The 18,692-nt window shown below is 37.4% G+C and overlaps 2 protein-coding genes across 8 annotated transcripts in view; one reads left to right on the top strand and one right to left on the bottom strand.

Moving 5' to 3' along the window:
• The window catches only part of Ash1l (ASH1 like histone lysine methyltransferase), a 199,000-nt gene extending 190,207 nt beyond the window's left edge, over window positions 1-8,793 (bottom strand). The window contains exon 1 of one of the 4 annotated variants that reach the window (XM_047567330.1): window positions 8,770-8,793. The gene's annotated coding sequence lies outside the window, so the exon portion shown is untranslated. Of the gene's footprint in view, window positions 1-8,061; window positions 8,510-8,769 lie in introns of those variants that run through there. The other 3 variants (XM_047567337.1, XM_047567313.1, XM_047567322.1) reach the window with 3 other exon arrangements.
• A 417-nt stretch (window positions 8,794-9,210) lies between these two features.
• Dap3 (death associated protein 3) overlaps window positions 9,211-18,692 on the top strand; it is a 35,229-nt gene continuing 25,747 nt past the window's right edge. For 2 of the 4 annotated variants that reach the window (XM_047515864.1, XM_047515837.1), the window contains exon 1: window positions 9,226-9,325. The gene's annotated coding sequence lies outside the window, so the exon portion shown is untranslated. Of the gene's footprint in view, window positions 9,326-9,367; window positions 9,392-18,692 lie in introns of those variants that run through there. The other 2 variants (XM_047515842.1, XM_047515853.1) reach the window with 2 other exon arrangements.

Below are 18,692 nucleotides of genomic sequence, written 5' to 3'. Positions count from 1 at the left end.
CTCATTTCTCAAAGTTTATATATTAGATCAAGTCACTTACTATCCTGGTCAAAATCTCCTGAGAGCATCTTATCAAACCTAGAACAGCCAGGCATGGTAGCATATGCTTCAAGTCCCAACTAATCAGGAGGATCATCTGAGCTCATGAGTTTGAGACCAACCTGGCAACAAATATAAGGAGACCCCATCTCCAAAACGAATGAGCAAAACAAATCTAAAAGAAAACACTAAACACCTAAGAGCAAGTCTTTAAATCCTGCATTATCTAGACTCTGGTTACTGACCCTACCTATCTTCTATCATTCTTTACCACCATACTTACCATGTTAGTTCTTTTCTAGTCTTTGAATAATCAAACACATTCCTGTCTCAGAACTTATGCCCCAATAATTGTTCAGGGTCCTTCATATCACATCTACCCAAATATCAACTCCTCAGAGAATTTCACTAACTACCTAACATATCTACATTTACTTGACAATACTTATCAATAAATTGCTATAATATGCATTTATTTAACATCTCGTACTCATTAGAAAGCAAGAACCATGAGGACAGAGATTTTAATGTTTTATTCACTGTTGGATCCCCTAGGACTAACAGCACTTGGCACAATGTAAGTACACAATCAAAAATGAATGAATGAATGAATATTTCTTCTGTCACAAGGCACAGGAGGAAAAATGCTAGTTTTTATTTGAATAGAAGACTTAAACCACTACATCCCAAAAGAATACTGTCCAGTGAACTACTGGACTAAACACAGGGACACAGTAAGGATTCCTCTAAGAGGAAGAGATGTTCATCCCAAAATTCATCTGCTCTAGCATAACAATAAGCATATCCCAGGACATTCCTTCAGGGATCCAAATCTGCTTGAATCACTTATAGTATGATAGTTATCAGTAAATTATAACAGTCCTCTAAGATTCTGCACTGGAAAAGGAATTAATTAAAACGCCCAAATTATGAAGTTCCTAAAATAGAGCAGCAAACTTAATTGCTTCATCAGCCTACAATCAACTCTGGAACAAAATAAGCACTCAATAAACACATGTTGGTCTTTTTTCTGAATCAGATAAGGTGATTTTTTTTTTTAGAAGAGAATACACTAATCTTCTTAAAAAAAAAAAAAGGAAAAGGAAAACACTTAAAATTTTTAAAAAGAGAATTGTCAAAACCAACCCAATTTAGTTTAAAGACTTCAGGTTTTCCACCCAAGGAAAATTTACACAGTAAGACATATTCCTGTACACTTTCGAAACACATACTAGATTTGATCAGAAGGTAAAAAGATAAAACAAATAAAAACCACACAAAAGCCTAGGCTAGAGTTAAGTGAGAAAATACAAAATCAGAATTTACATGTGAGGAAAATAAGATTAAAAAGTACACTAAAAATCAAGAATTAGAAAAAGTACATATACATGTAAGGAGAATGTTTATATACACTTTGATAAATGTATTTACATATTCTTAGAACCAACAGAAAAATAAATACTAGGAAAGTAATCTGCTTTGATAAATTCTCTTTTTAGGAAACAAAAGAAATAACTAAAATAGCAAATATGCACTAAGGGTACACGACATACGTTATACAAAACACTTTAAACCATTATCCCACATGATCTTTCAACGACTCTATGCTATAAATATTATAATCATCACCATCATTTTACAGTCAGGGAAATCAAAGAACACAAGTCTTTGCTCAAGATTACACAATTAATAAATTAGCAAAACTGAGATCTAAGGTTAGTCAATCTGATTTCAGAATCTGTAATCTTAATCACTACTTGGGATTTTCAACAAATGAAAGGGAAATATGCCAATGTAGAGGTAGAGATGTGTTCTATGCAAACAACTAATCATATATTTTCAATTTAACTACATACCTATTAAAATCAAGGCCTTATTAACTAAAATGCTGAGGAAATGAGGCATATTCCTGTAAAAATTTCCTGAATAAAATGAAATATTTTCTTAATTTTCATCTTTGCTAGAAATTACCTTTAACTGTGACAACATACTGTTTTTGTTATGAGTGAAATAGCCCAACATCTTTTCATCTTTATTTGATAGAAATCTCAGTACAAAGACACAGGAAATCATAAAAAGGGCTGAAAGTATACCACTGATACAAATTTACAGCAAACTCATCTGTTATGTTACATTCATTTTATACATTCACAAATTTCTTCATCTAAGAATGTCCTCCTTAAGCCTTACTAAATAACTCTGAATTATCCTTTAACCTCTGAATCTTTCATTTGTAGGAAGCTATTTTAACCTCTCCTTTCTCCCCTCAGATTTAATAACTTTCTCTCCTTTTCACTTTGAACAGATTATTATACTGTACTATAATGTTTTAAAATGTTAAATGCTTAAAATGTTAAAAGAAAAGAAAAGAAAGAACGAAAGAGAAAGAAAGAAAGAAAAGAAAAAAGAAAGAGAAAAAATCATTACCATCTTTTTCCCTACCACCAAGCAGAAATGGGCATGGAGGAAGCACTGGAAAAATTCTAAGTTGACTGAATAAATGAACACATAAATAAGTGAACAAGTGGAAGGAATTTCTTGTTTTCATTTGTTTTTTGCCCTAATTAAAGACTGAATAACTCATGAGTTCTGTGCAATATACTTGTTAGTGTAATTTTGTTTTCTTTTTTCCAAGTAACAATATAAGTTTAAAAAATGCATTACATCACATTAGTTAAATGGTCAACATTATTTTGATTTAAATTTATTTTTAACTGATTAAAACTGTACAAGAGGGCTGGAGCTGTGGCTCAGTGGTAGAGGAGCGCTTGCCTATCATGTGTGAAGCACTGGGTTCAATTCTCAGCATGACATAAAAATAAGTAAAAAATAAAAGGTATTGTGTCCATCTATATCTGAAGAATTAAAAAATTTTAAAAAACGCTCAAGAAATGTTTGTTAAAGTGAACAAAATCCTGACTTTTTTCCCTTAAAAATAAAACACATACACACAAATAAAATTAACTTAAATCTCTAACTCATGGTTTAAAAAGTGATCGCCCTTTAACTTTCTACCTTGTGTTATCATTAAGTTAGATAAAATATCTACTTATTTGAGATTTGTATCCCCAATCTTCTTTGAAGATCTTTATGCTCTATAATGTTTAATTAATAATCATTACATATGATTGATTCACTTCCCCTCCCCTATTTTCTCAGATATCAGTTATGAGTTTCTTCTACAAAGACAACCTTTTAAATTCTTTCCATTCTGCCCTGTTAGGCTTATGTTAGCAAATATTTAAACTCTGGAGCTTTCATTTTCAGTAGTGCTGAATTTAAGTAACCTTATTTTAAAGATTGTCTACTCCACAATTCAAATGTTGTTTACACCAAGAAACCAGAACATAGCTACTTTATAATCTGACACACAACTTCTTTATAATCTTAGGGCAAATAAGAGTGTTTGAGAAAAGTGATTTGGTATTAAATACAGAAAACAGACTGAACAAAATGTAAAACCAGAAGATTACATAAAAGATTCGTGACTTATTTACTGTGGCACTATGCCATAAGATACAACCAAAATTAAGAAAAATTTACTGCTAATGGAACTCACACTCGTTTGACCTATAATACAAGTATCAGCTTTTTAAGAAAAGCTATCTAAATTCTACAAGCAACCACTTAAAATCTACATTTTTTATTCATCTTCTTAACAGTAGTATATACTTTGTTTTCTATAGTATTTCTGCTCATCATGTCATCAGTGACATGGTTTCTCAGGTATGCAATACAGGAAAAGGTATAAATTTTCAAAAGTCCACAAGTGAAATTTCAAAATTCAAAACAACATAAATTTCATTCCAGTTGACCTGAAACCAATTTCAGCCCTCATTCAGCATCATCAGTATCACGTGATTTCTTTTTGGTAACTAAATCCTACTAGAAAATCAGGAGGAAATAAAAACTAGACAATGTTTTACCATCTTGTCATTACAACTAAAAAAAAAAAAACCTTACAAAAACAGTAATAATCATTATTTCTCCCTTGCATTTGAAAAAAATATGCTTTTCTGACTAACATAGGAACTAACTACTAATCTTTTAATAAAAACATCTAAAAGTAGGTATGTGAATTTCTGTTCCTCATTTCTTCTTAGTTTGAAGAATTCCCTATCAACAAGTAATAGATATTAGAAGTAGGTGGTATAAGTATAGTTCCAACTATCATCCTATAAATTATTTTAAAACTTATAGAAACCTAACCATTTAAGAGTAAAAAACAAGGGGCTGGGGAGATAGCTCAGTCGGTAGAGTGCTTGCCTTGTAAGCACAAGGCCCTGGGTTCGATCCCCAGCACCAAAAAAAAAAAAAAAAAAAAAAAAAAAGAGTAAAAACAAGGGGCTGGGGTTGTGGCTCAGTGCCTAGCATGCGTGAGGCACTGGGTTCAATTCTCAGTCCCACATATAAATAAATGAATAAAACAAAGATCTATCAACATCTAAAAAAAAAAAAAAAGAACGTTTTTAAAAAAAGTAAAAAGAACATATACATTGAAGTACTCAGATAAAATTATATGTCTGGAAGGTTGCCCTAAAATACGCGAAGAGGCAGAGGAGGGAATAAAGGCTAATAGATGTGGATATAGTGTGAAAACTGTTGATAATGTTGAAGCAAGAAGATAAGTACATGAGAGTTCATTATACTATTCTATTACTGCATGGCTGAAATCTGCCATATATTTAAAATGAATAGAAATTCAATTGAAAAAAAGTATATTCAATCCTGTCATCAATTTGCATTATGTCTGAAGGCAAATGACTAAAAACTATTAAGAGGAAAAACAACTAAAAATAGTTCACAGATTCTTCAAACATGAAAAACTTAAGTGATCAGTGAAAGAAATACAATTCTGAAATGCCAACAAGATTATGAGTTAGCCTGGTACACACCTGTAATCTCATCTACTAGGGAGACTAAGGCAATAAGACAACTTAGCAAGACAAAGTCGTTGGGACAGTGAAGATACTTAGCAAAGAAATTTAAGAGGGAAAAAATATAATAAAGTTTAGTGATAAATTTTTAGTATAATTTTTGATACCAGTATAAAAAGTGAATTCTGTAAATTACGATATGGCTGTGTTTATGGGAAGAGAGCTCAAAATTTTGGGGCTCTGGTTTGTCTTTAGAACCCTGCATGCGGTCCACAAGGGGCACTGCTGGTCAGTACCTGAGTTGAAACAATTTATGTCTGGGAAAGGTGGGCAAAGCATGTTTCCTCTGTTGCAGAATAAAGCCCTGCTTCCTGAAAAAATAAAAAATAAATAAAACCTAAAAGGGATGGGGATGTGGCTCAGTGGCAGAACACTTGCCTAGCATGTGTCAGGCCCCAGGTTCCATGCCCAGTACTTGGATAGGGGGTGGAATTGGTGGCAGAATTGTGTATTAACACTGCAGAAATAAGTTTGGGAACAAAAGATAAAATTTTAGTTCTCCATCTGGATCACCATTTTTAATTTTTTTTAAATTTCAACATGCTCAAATACTACACAGAATCTTTCACCTTAACACCATACTGCTAAATAAAACTTTTTTTAAAAGTGTGGGGATAGGGGAATTCAAACAAAATCTGAAATATAACTTAGTTTTATTTCATTACAGTTTAAATTTCTGAAATTATTATGCATAATTTGTGACTGTGATTATGTTCATTTTCTAATGTGGCGTTTTTCATCAGATCCTCAGAAAGTACATGTGAACCCCCCAAAAACTAAGAACCACTAAAATAGCATATCAGTGCATTTCAAAGGAACACAATGCAGTTGACTTAGTTCAGGCATTCTTCCCTCTTATTCACAGAGGGGATCCTTACTGTGAAATTAGTCTTTCGAAGAATTCTTTCAACCCAGCCAAGAAGTTCCAATATCCAGAAGTACATATATCAACAAATTCCAAGTCCCAAAAACAGTTTACTCATAAATGCCAAAAGAAAATGCCAAAGGCACACTCTACTACAAACTGGATGCCCTGAATTTTTAAATACTCTCATAATCTTCCTTCCATAGTAAATTGTCTAGAAGACCTAAATTACCTCCAAACTTAGTAAGACCTTTTTTTTTTTTGGAGGCACTGGGACATGCTAGACAAATGCTCTACACTGAGCTACATCCCAGTCCTTTTTATTTTTTGAGAAAGGGTCTTGTTAAATTGCCCAGGTTGGACTCTTACTTGTAATCCTTCTGCCTCAGCTTCCCCACCAGCTGAGGTTACAGGTTTGCACCACAGTGACCAGCTCTAAATAGACTTTTAAAGATTTTCTGCTTTCAATTCCACAGATTTGTCTGCTCATTCAACTCAGTGTATACGACTGTCAAAACAACTACCCTCGTATGCATGCAAGCTATTCCAACAATGGCATCTTCATTATTCTCACTCAAAGGCAGGAACCACTTATTGAATAAACTCAATATATGTTGAATGAATGCAAGATGATAAACTGTCTGGTTGAAGGTATAGCTCAGTGGCACAGCACCTGCTACATGGTTCAGTCCCGAGTACCAAAAAAATAAACTGTCAGCACCCATGAAGCTGTTCTGGTACATGTTAGGCTGTGAAAGCCTTCCTTCCCTCAAACATACAAACTAAAGTGTCAGAAATGCTCTTTCTCCATAAACACAAAATAATATACTTATGGATACCCATTTCATACGGTTTAGGCTGAAAAGGAAAACCTATATTCCATATATATGGTTTGACACTATTAGACCATCCAACCAGTCATACATTCCCCTATTTTTCCAATATACTCATATTTACCAAGAAAGATCTCTGGAGGGATTATGATATAGTGACTATATTATTGGATTAGTAGTCAAAATATGTGAGTTATATTCCCAACTTTGTCACCAATTTAACAAGTGACCTTGGAAAGCTTACTTTTATGCCTCATCTCCTCCTATTCTGTAAAATGAGAGAAAATAGTCCACCATTTTCACAGAAGTTTATGATCACAAACTGAAAGCATTCTAAATATAAATGCCTTATACTAATGTAAAGTGCTACTATAAACCCATGTCAACAAAAAGGTCACCCATTCTTTATAGTCTTATAGTAAAAATTCTGTTAAAGATGTTTACATTTACACAATTCACTCTATTTAAAGGCAAAACTAAACAGGCACAGTATTGCAGGCGTGTAATCCCACCGACTCAGAAAGCTGAGGCAGAAGGATCACAAGTTCAAGGCCTGGCCGAGTAACTTATGGGAATTGTGTCAAAATAAAATATAAAATATAGCCAGGGATGGGGCCCAGTGGTAGAACGCCACTCTTCAATACCTAGTACCTACCCATCAATCAATCAAAGGCACAAACTATTCCTAAAACCACAACTGGTCATGCCAAGTTTCTCCACTCCCTGACCCCACACATATGTGCTATACTGTCTAGAATAATGCCCTGTTCTTTCCTGACAAGTAATTAGGTACTCCGAATACCTAAAACACACACACACACACTTATCAACCTGAAAGGAACATCCCAACATTTATTTGAAAAATAAGCTAACTTAGAAGGGGAATTCCATTACACTTCCAGAAATACAAGCAAACTCTTCGGGAACTCTTTCCATCCTTGCATACACACACAAACACAGCCGCTATACACCAACAGACCATCTGTCTTCTAAACCAAAAACATCTCTTTCCATGTACAAACTAACCAGTTACATTTACTAAACTTCTAACAGTGAGACCATTCTGTCGTTCCTACATACAGTTCAGCGTGTCAGGGACACCCCAGACCGTGTCATACAGGTAAATTACCTCTGAAGATCATCTATCTCCCTTGCCAGTTTTGCCCCTTAAACAAGCACAAACTGGACGATAGGAGATGCTCCAAACATGCCTATATACACAAACCTGTCAGGGGCACGGGCGACTCCGCCTCCACTTGCTTACTTTCCCGCCCCCCTCCCTCAAACCGGGAGCCCGCCTGTCAGGGACACCCCTTCACCCCCGCCTGGAGGGACTTCCCAGTAAGCTCAGGATCCCCTTCTCTACTCTCCCCTCCCCCATCCTTACCACCGCTCTCCTGGAGATCCAGGTCCGGGAGATGACAGTAGATCCCAGGAAGCCAAGGGCTGAGTCGCTGAGAGAGTACTTAGGCCCCGAGGCCTGCCCAAACCGTTCTACTCACCGTGTCAGAGGCCGAGGCCGAGAACGATGAGAGTGCAGGGAAGTGGGGAAGAGGGGGTGGCCGCCAGGCGCCTCCGCTTCCCTTAGTCCAAAGCGGATCTCTCCCGCTTGTCAGGAGGCGGCCAGAGGGTAAGCGGAGTGGCGGAAAAGCGAGAGAGGAGAAGGAAAAGGCGTAGGGCCAAAGGGAGAAAACTGAGGGGAGGCGGGTCCCGCAACGAGAAGGGGATCGTCTCCCCCTCCGCAAAGCGAACCCAAAATGGCGGCTGGAGCGGCGGCAGCGGCAGAGCGGCGGCGGCGGCAGCTCCTAAGGAGGGAGTGAGCGAGCGAAGGGCGCCTCGTGCCCCCCCCACGCCTCCCACTCCTCCTTCCTCTCGCTCTCCCCACCGCTCCCCCCAAACCTGACTCCAGCCGCGGAGCGCGCACGCCCGTCGGCACGCGTTTGAGTGTATCTGGTCTCGTCGTTCGCGGCTCCCACCAACCACCACCTCGGCCGCCCAGCGCGCCTGCCAGCCCTTACGCGCTCGCTCAGGGGCGCCTTCTCCCACAACCCCTGGCCCCTGTCAAGCCGGCTGTGGCGCAGGCCCTCACGCGTACCTTCGGCGGCGCGAGCCCAGGCCTCCTCCTCCTCCTCCTCCTCCTCCACCTCCTCTTCTTTCCTCCCCCCCTTCCCCGCCCCCACGGCCACCAACCGCCGCCACGGCCGCCGCCGCCGCCGCCGCCTCCTCCGGCCCCCCCCCACCCTCCACCCCTCGCGCGTGCGCCTCCCACAATCCCCCCCGCGGGACTGTTCCATTATTAGACACAAAGACAGGGGAGAAAAAGGAAAAGCAAAAATAGGTAGAGGTTGCTCTTAAGACTAGATTATTCGAGAAGCGGGCAGTAACCGACGAAACTACCTACTTCCCTGGGCTCCTCGGCGCGGCGCCGAGGTTTGCTGATAATTTACTTCTTCTGGCAATCGTGAGCGGGTCGGAGGCGGCCTAGCGCCCCTCTTTTGGCGGGTGGTTGGAGGCCGCGGCGACTGCGCGTTGAGTAGCTTCCTGCTGTACGACCTGAGGTTTCTTTGCACTTGCGGGGCGAGCGCTTCGGTTGCTAGTACTGTGTGTCAGTCACCGCGTGAGGGGAACTGATCTTCGGTTCACGATTCACGGTGAGGCAAACGACCACAGGGGGTTTAGCTAAGCGCGAAAGGAGCCAAACTCGGAACCTTCTTGAGGTACAGAGTGAGACCAGTAGGGCCGGCGCCCGTCCTGGAAGGGGCTTCCTCTTCAGCTTGTTGCCAACCTAGAGTCCAAGAAAAACCGGCGCGATGGTCTGCTTGTTGTTGATGTTGTTCTTAACCCAGTTTAGACTTCTCATTATTTCTCGTAACTACGTATTCGCTAAGTTATTGTGCCTTATACGTATTCCTCGAAAATTGTGCATCTTCAGTTACTTTAGCCTGGTATAAGAGGATAAAGAAACTGTTTCTAAATCAGTTCTGAACATGATCTTCCATGTTTTGTGTGCCCCCCCAGTAAGTTATTATTATTTTTGTTTCTTATTGAACATAAAATTAGCTAAACTCCAAATATACTTTCAGGGTTGGTGTGCGAAATAGTAAGATAATATATATATAAAATACAAGTAGTTCCTAGGCACAGGGAAAGTACAGAGTATTATTATGTTATTTTTTACAGTGCTGTTGATAAGGTTTGTGGGAGTAATTGGTAGTTTGTGTTTCATCCTTCCAAATCGTTAATAAAATAACGTACAAGACCTGTCGGATTCTGTGTCTACAGATTACTTGTTTCTCAAAACTGCACTGATGTTTACTAATTCGATTCAGAAGACTTACGGACTAAAAATCCACTTGTAATCCCAAAGTTTAATTTAGTATTTTTTAGTTTCACTCAAAATAAATTAGGAGACCAATCAACGAGGGTTTTCCTTCCTTTTACATTTGTGACTCTTAGAGATCCAGGGAATAATGCCAGTCAAACTCCGAAGTTCAATTAGCCTTAAATTTTCCCCCTTAACAATATATGGATCAGATTTTGTTTCCTTGTTTTGTTCTTTTAAGATAAATGAGAAATCAGCCTTAATTACTTCATTATATATTTTTCCTAGACAAATCTTAGCTGATTCATGGAACCCACCTAAACTTAGACTCATTTTCTTTATTTCTTATATTTAAATATATTGTGCCACCGACAGCTTTATTTGAAGGCAGAGACTGTGTCTGACTACTTTGCATGCTTTTATAGTCTACTGCAAAACAAGTCATGGAAATATTAAAATAAAAGATAGTAAAATACCAGAGGAGAATGAGAACTAATGTTGGTGGAATGTAATGCCAAAAGAACATATTTTCCTGTTTAATCCTTATAATAAGCAACCTTTGAGATCAGTAATCCTGTCCCCATATTAGAGATGAGAAACCTGAGACTCACAAAAATCAAGTAATTTGGTCTTTATGCCTTAGTTATCCTGGCTTTTAAAAACCTGACTTTTTCACCATACCTCATTGCCTTTATAGTGAAATTTCTTTTTTTTTTTTTGGGTGCTGGGGATGGAACCCAGGGCCTTGTGCTTACAAGGCAAGCCCTCTACCGACTGAGCCATCTCCCCAGCCCCGTGAAATTTCTTATTAACGGCATAATTGCAGTTGATACAGAGGAAAAAAATAATGGGAACACCAGAATTTTTTTTTTTTTTTTTTTTGAAGTTTATGGTCTCTGGATCAGTAGCTTTCAGTAATTGTACTGATTCATGAGTTGTCAGCTAAGTACAAGTAAAGAATCTCAGTATTTCAAATTAAAATACATCTTAAATGCAAAATAAAATGACCTCATTGAATAAATTAACCTTGAACTATTTGAAACATAGAGAAGACATAGTAGTTTCCTCAAGTATGTCCACATACTAATCCCAGGAATCTGTGAATATAAATCTAGTTCCCTGGAACTAGATTACATGACAAGAGGGAAATCAAGATATGGATGGAATTAAGGTTGCTAATCAGCTGATCTTAAAATAAGAAGATTATCCTGGATTACCCAACTAGTCCTGCTGTAATTACAAATCCATAAAAGATGGAAGAGGGAAACCAAAGAGCCAGTAAGAGAAACTCCAAACCAGCCAATGCAGATTTTGAAAATGAAAGGGATCCAGGAGCCAAGCAGCCTTCAGAAACTAGAAAAGACAAGAAAAAAAAAGACTGTGTCTAGACTCTCTAGGAAGGGAATGCAACCCTACTACACTTATATTTTGAATTTATGAACAACAGAACTATAAGGTAAATTTTGTTGTTTTACACCACTAAATTTGTGGTAATTTGTTACAGGAGCAACAGGAAACTAATAAGTTATGGTAGCCAAATCATGGCTATCCTCCAAAATAGTTTGCCTTGGATTGTGGATTTCTTATTTAAATGAGGTTTAACTGAAATTTCTTCAAAGTGATAGACTATTAGCATAGCTGCCTGGGTTTCCAATATTTCCTTACTTCTCTGCTCCTGGCATCAGTCCTCAAGCTGTAAATAGGTAACTGGGCTTTTTTTGCTTTGGGCCTTGCACATGCTAAGCAAGCTCTGCCACTGAGCTAAATTCCCAACCCCACAACTGTGCTTTTATACTGCAGTGGTGTTAGCTAAGCTGCCCTCAGACTTGCTCATTAAAATAGAAGTAATATTTATTTCATGGTGCTTCCTTGCTGAGATGTTGTCTAAGTGCAATATAAATAAACAAGAAAACTTCTTTAATATTAACTTTGTAAATAAGATTTCAAATGTTAAAAGAATGAATTATGGTCTGGGGTTGTGGCTCAGTGATAGAGCAAAAATTTAAAAAAAAAGAATGAAATATGGTCAGGGTTGATTATATAATGATAAATTATGGGTAAATACTATGTAGGCATAAGAGTATGTAAATAACATTTTTTTAACAAAGGAAGAAATTTGAAATATTTGTTTGGGTACCAAGGTTTTACTCATGATTTAGATGATTGCCTGCAAAGAAGACATATTGCCCCAGCCTGCCTAGATTCAAGTCTTAGCATTTTACTTTGTAGCTATGTAAATTTGGTAAAGACTTAATACTAATTGTAAACTGTAATTTATAAATCACTAAACCTTTAGAATAATCCTATATTTAGATATTAACATTATCTTCATTTTATAAATGGAGACGCAGACACACAAAGTTTAAGAAACTTGGTCAAGGTCACACAGCTATTAAGTGGAAAAGCCAGGTTTCAAATCCCAACAGTAATCATTCTGTTGCAGTTGCTCCTTGTCTTCTTGTCTGTAAACTGGAGATAATAACAGCACCCTACACTGTGGGATTGTTGTAAAGATAAAATTAACTAATTCATATAAAACAGAACAGTGACTGGCACATAAAAGGTGTTCAGTAAATGTTAACTGTTGCTATCATAGTTATTTAATATTTTTGGAGTCCTTGGAGGTTTTCCCCCATGTGCTTTAGAAACTGGAAGAAGTCAAAAGAGAGATTCTTGAGGCAGGCTTTGAACTTGGGATCCTCCTGCCTCAACCTCCTAAGCTGCTGGAATTATAGGCTTGTGCCACTGTGTCCAGCTTCCTGCATTTACTAAACACAGCCTTTCTATCTGTTTTATATGTTGGGTATCATAAATTATTCTTGGTAGCTTTTTTCTATTTGAAGAAAAAAGTCTGGGAATCACGTCTGTAATACCTTGGTTTTCTAGGTAGGAAACTTGTTCTTAAAAACAGAACTTTCAGGGGCTGGGGAGATAGCTCAGTCAGTAGAGTGCTTCCCTTGTAAGCACAGGGCCCTGGGTTCGATCCCCAGCACCCCCAAAAAAAAAAAAAAAAAAAAAAACAGGACTTTTACAGTGCTAGGGATTTGAACCCAGGGCTTTGTACTTGCGAGGCAAACACTCTACCAACCGAGCCATATCCCCAGCCCCACAATGTCTTTCTTTTCCTGTACAGAATCTTAAGTGAAAGTTATTTGTCTTAGAAACCAAATGATTTATCAGACCTTCTCAGAATAGATTTGGATGTGGTGTTAGTCTAGGGCCTCGCTGTTTTTATATATCTTCAACCTCACCCTAACACAGTTTGTATCGAGGATTTCCACATATAGAAGTAAAATTCATACAGAATTATTTGTTCAAGATTCACTGGCATTTTATAGACTTTTTAAAATTTACTTAGATATTAGTAATATGTTTCATAACTGAAGAAGTACAAGACACCAGTGTACTTCTTTTCCTGCCCCCAGAGAAATCCATTTCCTCTCTCTAAAAATGATCAGTATGGGCTGGGGAGATAGCTCAGCTGGTAGAGTGCTTGCCTCGCAAGCATAAGACCCTGAGTTTGATCCCCAGTACCGCAAAAAAAAAAAAAAAAGATCAGTATTTCCAGGTTTTTTTTTTTTAATATTTTTTTTTAGTTGCAGATGGATACAATACCTTTATTTTATTTATTTATTTTTATGTGGTACTGAGAATCAAATCCAGTGCCTCACCTGTACTTGGTCAGTGCTGTACCACTGAGCTACAACTCCAGCCCAGGTTTTTTTATTTGTTTGTTTGTTGGTATATCCTTCACCTTGTTTACCATTTTACAAACAATTTAGATGTATTTCCCCCTCTTTTATACAAATGATAGCATGTTACAGACATTGCCCTATGGCTTTTTTTTTTTTTCCACCCATATAATATGTATTAGAAATTCTTCCTTATCAATACACAGCTTCTAGGGTTTGGTTTAGTTTTTTTTTTTTTTAACAGCTGCATATTATTCCATTTTATGGACATGCTATTTATCCTCTGTTGACAAATTATTCTCAACTTTTTAATATTAGAAATAGTGTTACAATTGAATAGTTTGAACAGTCTATTGCATAAATAATATTGCTAATTATTGTTAATACCATTAGAAATGGAAGTCAAGAAAAATAATGGCCAGGTGCTTAGTTGTGTAGCTTAGTGGTAAAGACATGTTTAGCATGCATAAGGCCCTGTGTTCAATCTCTAGCACCAGAGAAAGGAAAGAAAACTAGCTGCCTGTAACCCCAGAATATCAAACTGTTGGGGGCTGGAGTTGTGGCTCAATGGTAGAGCTCTTGCCTGCCATGGGTGAGACCCTGGGTTCGATACTCATCACCACATATAAATAAATTTTAAAAAGCTTTTTATTTATTTTTTATTTATTTATTTTGGCATCGGGGGTTGAACTCAGTGGCAGAGCTACATCTCCAGTCCTTTATATTTTTTGAGACAGGTTCTCTCACTAAGTTGCTGAGAGTTTCACTAAATTATCCTTTTTTTTTTGGTACTACAGGTTGAACCCAGGGATTTGTAACCACTGAACCACATCCCCAGCCCTTTTTTGTATTATATTTAGAGATAAGGTCACTGAGTTGCTGAGGTTGACTTTGAACTCTTGATCCTTCTGCCTCAGCCCATATGCGCCCAGCCTCACTAAATTTTTGAGACCAGTCTTGAATCTGTGAGCCTACTTCCAAGTTTCTGGAATGACAAGCATGTGTGCCCATCATCAAATTGTTTTAGTCTATCTTTTTCCTGTTTTGTTGTTATTAGTTTTGAATACTGGGGATCGAACCCTGGTGGGCTTTATCACTGAACTACATCCCTAGACCTATTTATTTCCAATTTTGGCACAGGACCTTGCTAAATTTACCAGGCTGACCTAAAAATTGCAATCCTCCTACTTAAACTTCCTGAGTCACTGGGATTATAGGCACGTGCCACTGCACCCAGCTTCTTTTGGTCTTTATGCATCTCTTCAGAATCATAATCTACATTCAGAACCATTATCTATATAATACAGTTGGATTGCAATTATATAGATATGTCAATGAGCCCTGCAATTCTGGGATATTAACACTGAGCATGTGTGTGCTTAATATACCTTTTGTGGAGGGTTTAGGAACCTCTGAAATACAATCCGCAGTTGAATGCTAGGTTCAATTTGTTGAGGAATATCCAGAATATTCTTTAGCCTAGGAAGCAATCATAATCCCATGTATTTCCTTCCTTCTTGCTTTACACATTAGAAGAGATCTTATGCTTACATTGTCACTTACATCCTTATCAGAATTGTAAACTAGGTGTGTATCATTTCTAGCAAAAACACCTAGAGGTACAGAACTGAGAACTTGAAGTTTACAATGTTGAGGTTTAGCATCAGTATGTTTCAGAACTCCTTTACTTCTGTAGCCCTAATTTTCCTGTTGGAATCCAAACTTGGGGAAATAAATATTTTAAAGATTAGAAAATTCAACATTACAAATTGTTTTTTTCTATTTGAAGTTATGAAAGCAATGAGATTAGTCTTATGAATGAAATTTTTCCTATAGGATTCAAGATTTAGAACAATCTTACTCATCCTCAGTACTATTGACATTTGGGAATGGGTCATTCTTTGTTGTGAGGGACTCTCTTGTACATTGTAGAATGTTTAGCACCTTCCCTGGCCTCTACTTACTAGATACCAGTAGGACACCCCCCTCCCATTTTGCAGTTTCAACAATCAGAAATGTATCTAGACATTCATTGCCAAATGTTCTAGGGAGGGAAACCCTAAATCACCCTAGCTCAGGACGACTAATTTAAATTGAAAATTACTATCAGAAGGAATTGGTCTGGATTTAATAGAAGAACTAAGTCATGACAGACTAATATATCCTTCTTGTTAGAATTCCTAGAATGGCAGATAAAAATAATTTAATTACTTGATTTGTCTTCATTAAAGTAAGACACTTGACCGTCTTTCCCTATGGCATTTTGGAGAAATGTGTACTGAATGTTTAATTGATTAACTAACCATACCCAAAGACTATGTGTTAGTTAAATGGTTGAAATTCTCTTACCATTGACACCTATGCAGAGGTTCTCAGGACTCTACACTAGAATGAGCTGAGGAACTTTAAAACCTGAGGCATGGTTCACACTCCCAGCGATAATGATTTATCTGGTCTGAGATACAATCTCAGCATCAGAATTTTTAAACCATACCTGGGTGTAACTAATATATGCCACAGTTGTGAACCACTGATCTAGGCTATGCTGCAGAACTCTTAGGTATCTCTGTCTGTTTAATAGTTGTATGACAGACTTGAATGAGATCCTTGAGAATATATTTTTCAAATTTATAATTTTCACAAAATTTTTTGTAGGTAATGTATTGGTGGTAGATTTAGAAAAACAAAAAGACCTCCACATGTGAGATCTTGGATTATATTCTGTAACAAAAAGCTGAGATAAATCCAAATAAAGCCTGTGGTTTAGTTAATAGTATTGTACCAATGTTAATTTATTATTTCTGGTAATTGTGTGTGGTCATGTAAGATGTTAGTTAACATTGGGGAAGCTAAATAATGAGCTTAAAGAAGTTCCTTGTACTGTCATTGCAACTATAAGATTGTGTTTCTATGTGTGTATGTGTAGTACTGGGGATTGAATCCCATGGTTGCTCTGCCACTGAGCTACATCCCCGGCCCTTTTAATTTTGAGTCAGAGTCTCACTAAATTGTCTAGCCTGACCTCAAATTTGTGATCCTCTTGCCTCCACCTCACAAGTGGCTGGGATTACGGGCTGTGCCACCACATATGCCTTAGTTTAAGGTTTTTTTTAATTAAAAAAATGTTTTTAACTAATTTTAAATGGTTGATAGCTCTCTGTGTGGCTCAAGATTTTTAACAGTCTGTGGGGCTGGAGGTATATATGTCAGTGCTTTCTTAAGTCCTTGGGTTTAATCCTCAGTATCACCAAGAAGAAAAAAGAAAAAAAAGATTTTTAATGGTATGTAATCATATAAAAGAAGCCAAATCCTCTTGGATGCTGAAACAGGTAGGAAATTGTAACCATTCCATAATTTGATTTAAATTTTTATCAAAACAACTTTTTCCCCCTGCTACTAGGTATTGAACTCAGGGCCTTGTGCCTGCTAGGCAAGCATGCCACCGCTAAGCTGCATCCCCAGCCCCCCAGAACAACTTTTAGTTGTCTAACTTTAGAAATAAATGTTCAAAACCATAAACTTTTAAAAATTCTATTAACCAAAATTTTCAGCAAACTGAAATAAGATTCATAATTATTTAAATGAATTTTCTTAACTCAGTTGTTCTTTGCTAAGATCACTTTCAACATACAGCTACACAAATGAAGGATTGAGGTTGCCTAGAGGAAACACAGTACAGTGATGCAGAATGTGGGCTTTTGAGCCCAGTTACCATATGCAACATAATAAAAATACGTATATTGGTCACTACCCCTGGTTCCTGACACAGTTTCTAAAACCCTTCTAGTATTCTGAGTGATAGGGGTGCCTGGAGCAATTTTTGTTCCAGTATTTGACCTTTGATCTAGTTCCTGAATCCCTTAGAAGTTCCTGAATGATAGGGATATCTTTTGTTTTAATGAGATGACTTGTTGGAGTCCTGGATAGATTCAAGATGGTGGCTGGTCACCAGAAAAAGCAACCATGATTAGAATTTTCAATCCCATTGCCCAGATGGGGCTGTAGATTGAGTTAATGATCATTCATGCCTACGTGACAAAGCCTCCATACAAATCTAAACTAGTAGGGGTAGGAGCTTCCAAATTAGCAAAAGTATTCACATGCCAGGAATGCACCTCAAATTCCAGAGCTACAAAAGCTCTTGCACCTAGGACCTTTGTGCACATCATCTAGTTGTTCATTTGTACATTTCATCATATCCTTTGTAATAAACCAGTATACATAAGTATTTTTTCCCTTGATTTCTCTGAGTCATTTTAGCAAATTATCAAACTTGAAGAAGGGTCCTGGCATGTGACCAAATCAGTTAGAAGCATGGGTAACCTTGGAACCCATTGTTTGTGATTGTCTTCTGAAGAAGAACAAAGCTCTTAACTTGTGGGATCTGAAGGTAAATAGTATCAACGCTCAGTTAGGATAGAACATCTAATTGATATCCAGAGAATTGGAGAATTGCTTGGTTTGGAAAACCCATACATTTGGTGTCAGAAATGTTAGAAGTAGAGGAAACAATTTTTCTTTTATTGTGTTTACATCTAAACTTCTTATCCTAATCGTACCATGCTTTTCATGTCAGAAAATTTGTGATTTTGTAGTTCTTTCCATAGACAGGCAAAGTCTGTTTTCCACCCCTTCTATGTGGAATGACCTGGCAAAGCAGTTTCAATAGAAGAATAAAAGTGTTACTCTACTAATTTGGAGCCTAGACGTCAAGAGTTAAGTCATTCAGCTCTATTGAACCTTTAATTTGTCACTGCTGTGTGAACAAGTTTAGGCCACACAGCTAGAGGATGAAAGACAATATGGAGTAAAATCATTCATTCTAGTGGAGGCCAGCCTAAACCAGTCCAGCAGAGATAGCCAAATAAGCCCAGGGCCAAAGAATTAACCAGCTAACCTTTAATTGTAAACTTGTACACAATAATAAATAGTTAATTGCTTTAACTTTCCCCGTTCATTGTGGCTTCTTATACAGCAGTCACTAAAACAGTGCTTCAGAGGATA

The sequence above is a fragment of the Sciurus carolinensis genome, chromosome 1, assembly GCF_902686445.1.
Source record: "Sciurus carolinensis chromosome 1, mSciCar1.2, whole genome shotgun sequence".
Lineage (NCBI taxonomy): Eukaryota > Metazoa > Chordata > Mammalia > Rodentia > Sciuridae > Sciurus > Sciurus carolinensis.
Note: the sequence above shows the minus strand (reverse complement) of the source record. Positions and strands in the feature narration are given on the sequence as shown.